The 10519-nt window shown below is 44.2% G+C and overlaps 1 pseudogene; it reads left to right on the top strand.

Moving 5' to 3' along the window:
- The first annotated feature begins 6530 nt into the window (after window positions 1-6530).
- On the top strand, window positions 6531-8312 carry LOC143775070 (E3 SUMO-protein ligase KIAA1586 pseudogene; annotated as a pseudogene).
- The last annotated feature ends 2207 nt before the right edge of the window (window positions 8313-10519 follow it).

Here is a 10519-nt window from a genome sequence, read left to right as displayed (position 1 = left end):
TTATATATTGTTAGCAGGACATGTTTTAGAAAGGGAGATGTGCTGCCACGAAAAAAAAAAATTACATCCAGGTACCTTATAGATGACATTGTCTCTGGAGTCACCTCTTTCTTTTCATCTCCAACTTGTCCAGATGCCATGATGACTCTTCTCATCCACAGCCAGAGCTCGTTTCTGCAGACTTCCATCTTCTCCAATCTTCTGCAGCACATCCTGACACAACGCCATTAAAGATAGCAGTGCTATTATAATGTTCCTGAATAAAAATATCTGCCCAAAGCGGAGCTCCTGAATAAATAATTGCCCTTCTCTATATTCCCAGCACAAAATATGACCCCCACACTGTCCCTCTTATGGTACATGCCCGCCACACTACCCTCCCTCTTTCCATACTTCACATTGTCTTCTCATACTGTGTCCCTCCTATAGAGCCCAGTCTCTATACTGTTCCCCTTTATTACACTCCTCCTACTTGGCATACTGTCTCCTCCTGGCTGTTACCCTCACACTACTCAGTATCTACTCTGTGCCCACTCACACTTTCCTCCCCCCATAATGTCTGCACACGTTTTTTGTTCCCTCCTCATGTATGTCCCCCTGCTAACTATACTATATACTATACTATGTCTCTTCACTTATTTACCCCCTCGCTCTCCATATTTCCTCCTCACACATCCCCCAACTCCCTATACTGTGTCTGCACACATCCCATTTCCTTTGTTCCCCATAGTTCATCCTCACACATCCCACCACCCTCGCTCCCAATACTGTGTCAGCACACATTTTTCCCTTCACCACTCACTGTGTCCACCCCCATCTCCCCACTCACCCCCCCACAGAATATATCTACTCCCCTTCAAACAGAATAAATCCATCCCCCTCTACTAATAAATTAAATCCATCCCCCTCCACACAGCATAAATGCACCCTGCCCCACACACACTAAATAAATTACCGACCATCCCACACACACTGAATAAATCCCCCCACACACACATTGAATAAATCCGACCCCCACACACACACAATGAATAAATTCCTGACCCTCCCTTCCAAACAGACAAATAATAAATCCCTAATCACACACACACTGAATAAATTCCTGACCCCCCCGCGCACAGAATAAATCCTGAACCCCATCACACAGACACACACACAGAGTAAATCACACACACTGAATAAATCCCTGAACCCCGTAGGACACTACGCCCCCTGAAGAAGCAAAGTGTGAAACGCGCTTTGGGGCTTCTCCATCCCACATCCTTAGCAGGTTGGTGTATCCACATCACTGTTTGATGTATATCGTTTATCATTTATTAGTATGCCCTATCTTTATGCAGTAAAGTCTTTTCATGTGTGATTTATGATTGAACTCCTCACTTGGATGCTTATATATACATCCATATTTATTTATATATATTATTAATATTTGCACTATGGCACTAGGTACCTTATATTAAGAATGTAGTGGTAACTTGTGAGTATTCCAACTATGTAAGTTTATTTTATTGATCGTATCTGTATACTGAAGAGTATTGTGTCACTGTGACTATATATTTTCCCTTAAAACTTTCCTCGGAATACTACTCTCAACATTATCTACTTTGAAATACCAGCATTTATATTCGACATATATTTCTTTGATTAAGTTGTCTAGCATTATGGATGGACTATTCCTATTTGACGGATAAGCTTTTCCTGCATGGATGTGGCACTATGGTGTTGTCTCCTGTTTTTAATTGTTTTTGTAATGATTGTATTTATTTCCTTTTTTTATATTTTGTGAATTTTGTTGATTTAGCTCAGTTGTCCATTATCCTTTGGTTATCTTCCCAGTCTTCTATGGTGGAGCTTGTTATTATATGCCCCTTCTTAGTTTACTGTAATTTACATCAGTCTGCTGTTGCAGTGTATAATCAAGCTGCGATCTCCAAAGAATAGCCACACATTGCTGGATACAGTGAATCTGTACATAAGACCTTTGTAAGGGTACTTGTGAAAAATAAAGTCAGTATTTTATAGTTTCATAAGCATAACACATTCAAGATGAGAAAGGGTGACCTTAAGGGACATGAATGTGGTGGTGCCTGCCAAGGCTGTGTCACAGATCCGAAGGTGATTGTATCTCGTTCTAGGTTCCTGTCAAAATTTGGTCAGCCAAACGAACACCACTAACGAACCCAGAGAAGTGAGAGGATTTTGTGGGTTGGATGGCAGACACAGGCTCCAGTGTGTTAACAAGCACCACCACTAAGTCTTCCACATGGTCCAATATCAGTAGCCAAGAGGCTGGGCCTCTGAATCCCCAATCTGGCCCTTCTTCCTCCCATCATCAAGAGTCCCATCTGACATATGATCCCAATGCTGGCCACTCTGAGGAACTGTTTACGTTCCCTTGCAATTTGTCAGGCCCCTCAACGTGCACCATTAAAAAGGATCGTGAGGAGGTGGAGTGCAGTGATGCCCAAACATTTGAGCACCCACGGCCAAGAGAAAGGCACATTGGAGAAGGTCAAATGATGTCTGAAGAGGTGGAGGATTATCATGAGGCACAGTTGCCATCAGATCAACCTCAAATCACAGCTCAGAAGGAGGATCAGATTGAAGAATTGGAAGATGACATGGTTGATGATGAGTCCACTGATCCAACCAAGCACGGTGGCACGTCTAGTGTGCACAGCAATGCAGAGAGAGATGGATCCATAACAAGAAAACAGGCAAGAAGAGGTGGTTTGCCCAGAGGTAGAACTCGGTCAACTGTTCCACAGAGCCCCCTCAGCTAGATAAAAGGCCAAGGGTGCGTTGTTCCCCTGTATGGCAGTTTTTTCCTGAAATTCATTCAGATAAAACAACTGTAATTTGCAGAATTTGCTAAACCAAGCTAAGAAGAGGCAAGAACACTGCCAACCTGAGCACCACCAGCATGCAAAATCACATGGCAGCCAAGCACCCCAGTAGGTGGGCGGATCGCCTGGGTACCAAATCTGAGTCTGAGGGTGAAACCACTACCCCTTTCCCTGTGTTGCGGGCTAACCAATCTGCTGACCATGAAGCAGGAGCTGATGCCTCCTGCCCAGGACCGTCGGGTACTCGGTACCGGGTCCGGTACTTAAAAGGGATGTCACGGTGGCGGCGACCCGGTCCATGGCCCTGGGCGCCCAAATAAAAGGGAATGTCCTTAAAGGGTTTTTTAATAAAGTTTGTGTTCGTGATGTCACCTGTGGTTCTCGGTCAGAGGTGACTGACGCTGCTTAAAGGGGTCCACTGGGGTGATGTTATGGCAGCTAAGATGGTATAGCTTCCCACAGGTGAAGCTGGGTCACCAGGGCTCCTGGTGTATAGATAAAGATGGTGGGTAGTGTAGCAAGAAACAGAGGACACAGGTTTGCAGTCTCTTTACCTGGTTTACTGATGAATTCAGGCAGCCACAGTCCAGGGCACCAGATCACAGGTACAGGTAGGGGCCGGCTTGGAAGTGAGTTAGGAGTCCCCTTTACAAGATGGAGTTAGAAGCCTTCCCTCTAGTGCTGTGTTGAAATTCCATCCTGCCCTAGGCCTCTCACAAGGTCCTTACGTGTTATCTCTGCCCTCCTTGTAGGTAGGATACTAACCTGTATGACAGGTGGCTCGAACCTTTTTACAGGGGCTCTATGTGCCACTGTGTCTCCACTTGTCAGGGCAGACAGGTGACTTGTAATCCAGCTGTCCTGCTGGTTTCTGCTGTGAGCCGTGGAGTCCCTCACAACCTTGGTCTTCCGGCTTCCGGTGTCTGCTCTCTGTAGGGAGGTAGCCCAGTCATAGCTATTCTCTCCAGTTCTCACCCTCCTGTGCTTCACTTCTCCTACATGCTCTCTACAATCCGTTTGCCTTTCTCTTTCTCTCTTTCTAGGAGCTGCAGCACTACTTGTGGCTGCGCGTCCCCTCTGCTCCCTTCTCCTCTGTCTCTCTGATGGGAACTCACTGACTTTCCCTCCAAACCAGAATATATACAAAGGGGAGCCACCAACAAGCAGGATCAGGCCTGGAGTGTGAACATGTTGTATGCTTGTGGTACCTAATAAAGAAGATCAAAAAATTAGCCTCAGACAACTCTGGTTGCAGAGGCCTCTTTTCGCCAACAAGGATTACAGGAGAGGCCATAAACGCCAGGTGCAACTCAGGGGGGAAATGTCCACCAACTGGGCCATTTTCATGAGTCTGTCCCATCAGCAAAGGCTATCTGTGGTTGTAACTGTGATGAGGAGGGAGAAGTTGACCAAGATGGTGAAGGAATACTTAAATGACCACACCAGCGTCCTTCCAGATTTTTCAGTGCCATTTAAATATTGATTGTCTAAGTTGCATACTTAGCACAACCTCTCCTTGTATGCTTTGTAGGTGCTGTCATGCCCTGGCACTAGTGTGTTGCCTGAGTGAGTTTTTAGTTCAGCAGGTGCATTCATAATGGATAGGCAGCTGACTCTTCTAAAATTGAACAAGGGCTGGATTTCCACCGATTTTGTAAGCCCTATGGATGACAGCAATGATATGTAAATGCAGGCCAAATTTTTTTGGGGGAAATTGTCTTAACGTCCATGTCTTACTATCCAAAACCAACTCCCCCTCATCCTCCTGCTTCTGCAACAAGTACTTGTGTTACCCCACGTGGGTATTGTTTCGTACAATGGTGAAACTTGTACTCTCTATCTCTACCTCTTGTAATAACTGCTAAGTGTATTATGATGTCCCCATTATGGCGTCTTTCAACTGGTCTGAGAGACCCATTGGATAATTTTTGTAAACCTTTGCACATTGTGCAATGGTGAAACTTGAACTCTCTATATCTACCTCTTATAATAACTGATAAGCAGTGGTGGGATTCAGCCGGTACGACCCGGTACGGGGCAGCCGTTTACTAAAATTTCTATCTGCCAGCGTTCCGGTAATTGAAAATGGTTACCACGCCCTCGGGCCGCCTCCGGACCGCCCCCGGACGGGTTGCTGTGCTGCTGGTGGGGATTGTTCACCCCGGGAGGAGCGGGACTCGATCGTGGAAGAAGGGGTCCTCCAGGCTGTGTGACCCGATCGCGGCAGAAGATAAGAAAAGAAAAAAAAGTTCACTCACCTCACCGCCGGGTTCCTCCGTCCAGCAGCAGCCTATCAGCTTGCGATCCCGGGACGAGCCTCCTACATGGGACGACGTGACGACGTCACTGTACACGTCGTTCCGTGCAGGGAGCTTTCTCCGGCACCTCGTAGGCTGCGGCTGGGAGCGAGAATACTGTCTACAGGGAGTGAGAAGACTGCAGCGAGAGAGGAGAAGACTGCAGAGAGAGAGGAGAAGACTGCAGAGAGCGCCGTTTGTAAGTATGGGAGTTCAAACATTTTTTTTTTTGCATGGGGCAGTGTGGCTATTGGGGGCACGCTATGACTATTGGGGGCACTGCCGTGGCTATTAGGGGGCACTGTGACTTGGGGCACTGTTGTGGCTATTAGGGGGCGCTGTGACTATTGAGGGCACTGTTGTGACTATTAAGGGGCACTATGGTGGCTATTAGGGGGGCACTATTACTATTGGGGGCAGTGTGGTGGCTATTAGGGGGCACTGCTACCATCTTGGTTGCTCTTCTCTGGACTTGCTCCAGTATATTGATGTATTTCTTAAATTGAGGCTCCCAGAACTGTACACAGTATACAGGTGAGGTCTGACCAGGGCAAAGCATAGCGGGATAATCACCTCCCCTGATCTAGATTCAATAGTTGTCTTGATACATCCCAGAATGTTGTTTATTTTTAGTGACCAACTGTAAAGCTACTGGCTCCAAACACAGTGGACGCCACATTGACTTTATAGAAGACGCCTCAAGGTTTGACCAAACCTTTTGAATCATTTACACACAAAATGAAGAGACAATCTACACTTTTGTCTTTTTTCCACACTGGAAACAAGAAGGGAAGAATTGAGGAAGTGAACATTGGTGCTAGTACTTCAAATGCCAATAAAGCATCTGAAACTTGTGGCAATATTGTTCATGGTACCAATGTTAACATTGGCCAGAACACTGATTCATGTGGTGCCAACGCTTTACATGAACTGGACAGTGATGTACAAGATGATAATGTTAGAAGGAACATGGGAAATGTAGTAGCTGAATCGGATGTCATAAGTGAGATTAGCAGTGATGTACATGGTGTTGCTGACGTTCTATGTGATCATTCTGATGATGACACTGCTTCAGCTATACATGATAGCAGCATCGTGGATGGTCAGAGTTCAGTTTCTGATGCTTCATTAGAGACCCAGCCGCTTAGTGTTCCATGTTGGTCACAAAAACAAATTGACTACTTCACAAACTTGCATCCATGGGTCAAACTAAAGGATGGAAAACTGGGGTGTACTGTGTGTAGTAAAGTTGGAAGCTCATTAGGAGCTGAAAGGGCCAAATCATGTCATCTTTCTGAGGAGTGGAAGACTTTTTCAGTGAAGCCATGTGGAACCCTGAAAAAAACCCAGCAATCCTCTTTTCGCAAAAAAAATTAGAGAACATGCAATGTCCAAAGCTCATAATAAAGCAGAGGAAATTGTTAATGCCGCTAAAAATGATGCACTAGTAAAGGCACTTGACCGGGTCCATGAGAAGGCATTGGCTTCCACTGTAAATGTTTTTCATGTTGTTTATAGCCTAGCGCTGCATAATCGGCCTATGTCTGACATACAAGGGCACGTTGAACTGTTGCAAACCATTGGTGTGGACCTTGGAGTAGGCCTTCATTCTAGGAAGACTGCTATAACAATAATCCAGCATATATCCTCCGAAATGAGGAAGTCTTTGTTTTCGAAAATAATTAGTTTCAGGTCTAAATTTTCCATTGTAACTGATGAATCGTCAACTGTGTCACAGAAAAGTGTGCTTGTGATCTACATCCGTTGTGAGCTTCCCGATGCTCCAGAGCCTGTTAACATCTTTGTAGATTTAAAGGAGCTTGAATGTACTAGTGCTGACTCAATAACCAATGCCCTGTTTGCCTGCTTGAAGGAGAATGGCTTTGACCAGCAGTATATGCAAGAAAATTTAATTGGATTTTGCTCTGATGGGGCTAGTGCCATGTTGGGGAGTAAGTCTGGTGTGGCTTCCAAAATTCAAAAAGCATTCCCAAATGTAGTCTTATGGCACTGCTTAAGCCACAGAATACAGCTTGCACTTGATGATGCTGTTAAAACAGTTTCTCAAGTTAATCACTTTAAAATGTTTCTGGAAAAAATCTACAGCATCTACCATGTTTCTAACAAACAATATTCTCAGCTCCACAATATTGCAGCAGATTTAGAATTGGAGATTATTAAGATAGGTCGAATTCTAGGACCTCGGTGGGTGGCATGTAGTGCCCGTGCTGCCAAAGCAGTGTGGAGAGCATATCCAGCTTTGTACCAGCATTTTTCCAGCTCTAAGTCTCTCATCGGAATGGCAAAAAAGATGGCTAACATTTCTTTTTTAAAAGATCTAGCTTTAATGATTGATATTCTAGATGAACTAGCACTTTTATCACTTGCTTTACAAGAAAGGGAGGTATCTGTAGTGAAAGCTGACCGACTTCTCTGCAGGTGCATTAGGGCACTTCAAAACTTAAAAGATTGTCCCGGAAAGTATGAGGTACAGGCTGGTACTATTATCCAAACCGAGCCATTTAAAAGTATTCCTTTTGAATCCAGTGAGAAAAATACTGCCCTTCCAAGAGCGCTCTTAATTCAGTGTGTCATAGACAATATGCAAAGCCGCTTGTTTTCCACTGCAAATAGTCGACTAATGGACAGTGACACACGTGAACACAATGCGGACCACTACAAACATTTACTGTCCCTATTCTCTTTGCTTGAGCCTGAATCGTGGACAGCTGATGTTACATTGTCACCGTGGCGAGAAGGGGAACACAAATTGGAACAATTAAGTCAGCTAGTCAAATATCAGATTCCAATAAACGATTTCCGTGACTTTGTTGATAACCGATATCTTTCAAATCGCTCTATGCCGCCTTCCATTCAGCAGGCCAAAAAAATAGTTCGAGTCATCGCTGTTAGTAGTGCAGAGGCAGAAAGAGGGTTCAGTATTATGAACAATATAGCTACACATGAGAGAAGCGCACTCACTGTATCTAATATATCGCATCTGATGACTGTGAAGATACTTGGGAAACCTGTGACGGATTGGGAGCCGCTTAAATATGTCAAATCCTGGTTACGGAAGAAACACCATACTGCCACAGACCAGAGAGTGCGAAAAGCCCCCAAAATTCAGCATGATGATCATTCAACAGCTATATGGTCATTGCTGTAATTCTGATAGCACTTCAGTTGAGTCAAAGGGATACCTCCCTGGATTCTCCATTGAGTACTATAACCTAGATTAGAAGACTTATAGTGAGTGGCAGGTTCCCTTTAGAGGGCATTGTTTTTGTTAATATTGTTAATATTGCGATCCGTGGGCTGTAAAGTTCGATTTACCTTGTTGTAAGGTTTATATTGTATACTGTTTATTATAAAACTTTTAAATACTTTTATAAAAGAAAATTAAACTTTTTTATATTATATTACAGTATTAAACTTTTCTTTGGTTAGAATCCTTGAATACTGTTTTTGCTTTCAAGTGAGTACTACATAGTTTACTGTTTCATACTTCTACTTTAGTAATTTAACTAAGGATGTTGTGGACTGATCAGCTAAAGCACCTTGTACACGGACAATTGTCCTGTGCAGTACATTTGCTTTAGTCGTTTGTTTCTTTGAATGACTTTAATACCGTATGTCACAAGGTATTCTTGTCATTAAGGGAGACAAACTGCTTCCAAAAATATGAATCGTGCCACTGGGCGTGGCTTATTAGTATGGGCGGGGTTATTGAAAATGGGCGTGGCCAAAATTCCGGCCGCCGCGACTTAGAGGACCTGTTGTTAAAAATTTGAATCCCACCCCTGCTGATAAGTGTACTGTGATGTTCCCATCATGGCATCTTTCAGCTGGTCTGAGAGAGACCCCTTGGCTAATTTTTTGAAACCTTTGCAAAATGTATTGTGAGGTCACCATTACAGTCTCTTTCAGCATGCATGATACAGCCCACTTGGGGTAATTTTTGCAAAACGTTGCACATTGTGCAATGGTGAAACTTGTACTCCCTTTCTATAGCTATTCTAATAACTGCAAAATGTATTGTTAGGTCCCCATCATGCTCTCTTTCAGCGTGCATGATCCAGACCACTTGGGTAATTTTTAGAAAACTTTGCACATTGTGCAATGGTGAAACTTGTACTCCCTATTTCTACCTATTCTAAAACTGCAAAATGTATTGTGAGGTCCCCATCACAGTATCTTTCAGCGAGTATGATACAGACACCTTGAGTAATTTTTGGAAAGCTTTGCACATTGTGCAATGGTGAAACTTGTACTCCTGATCTCTACCTATTGTTATAACTGCAAAATGTTTTGTGAGGTCCCCATCACGATCTCTTTCAGTGTGTATGATCCAGACCCCTTGGGGTAATTTTTGGAAATATTTGTTCATTGTGCAATGGTCAAATTTCTGCTCTCAATCTCTATATATATTCTGTTATTATAATTTTTTTATTGTGTTGCCCTTCTCATGGTCTCTTTAAGCATGTATCTGGTAGCATGATGTTGTTTTTTGGGTCTGCACTTGGACATTTTTTAACATAAATGTATTAATATGCTCAACAGAATTCTTCAGGTTTCAGCCATACACAGAATAATAATATGATTAATGAAACATGCTCTATATATATGATGCTAGATCAAAAATCTTACCCACACATCCCTTTATAAAAGGAAATTCGACATAATACCTCTGTTAACATATGCTATATCCTGCTCATATACGCAGCACCCCAGTAGGTGGGTGGAACGCCTGAGTACAAAATCTGTGTCTGACGGTGAAATCACTGGCCTTCCCCTGTGTTACATCATTTCCACTCTGTTGTCCGAGAAGGAGGTGCAGAGGTCTCCTGTCCACAACCTGCAGTGGCACAGACACAACTGCAGCGCCCCAGAGTCCTGGTCGTTGCAGTACTGATGCTCCGCCGCTAAGGGGGGCTATGGTACGTCTGATGGCACTGAAGGAGTTCACCTGACCAGGTATCACAGACACCAATACACTTCACAGTCTGGCCTCCAGGGGGAGCTAAGGGTGCTATGTATTAGGCCACTCCTCACAATCTGGTAAAACTGGGTGTTAGGTAGGAAGTTAGTCAGAAGCTGACTGGGTTGGAACCAGGCAACATCCTGTGGCAGAGGGTGTTGCAGGGGAAGATTCAGGGGGGTCCCTGTCAGGGGTGGGATCCTGACAGAGGCCTAGCGAACAGAAAGAACGTTACGGGACCGCGCCTGCACTTCATCGCGGCGGTACCCCAAGAAAGGACAAGAAGTGAGGTTTATTGTGCTGAGTGAGAAACGAGATCAACGCAACAAGGAGAATACCAGTAGGAGTCGTGCTGTAAGACGAGGCAACATCCTACTGAGGCACGTAGCTGGTGG

This window comes from Ranitomeya variabilis, chromosome 5 (genome assembly GCF_051348905.1).
Source record: "Ranitomeya variabilis isolate aRanVar5 chromosome 5, aRanVar5.hap1, whole genome shotgun sequence".
Classification (NCBI taxonomy): Eukaryota; Metazoa; Chordata; class Amphibia; order Anura; family Dendrobatidae; genus Ranitomeya; species Ranitomeya variabilis.
This window is presented reverse-complemented; position numbering and strand designations above follow the sequence as displayed.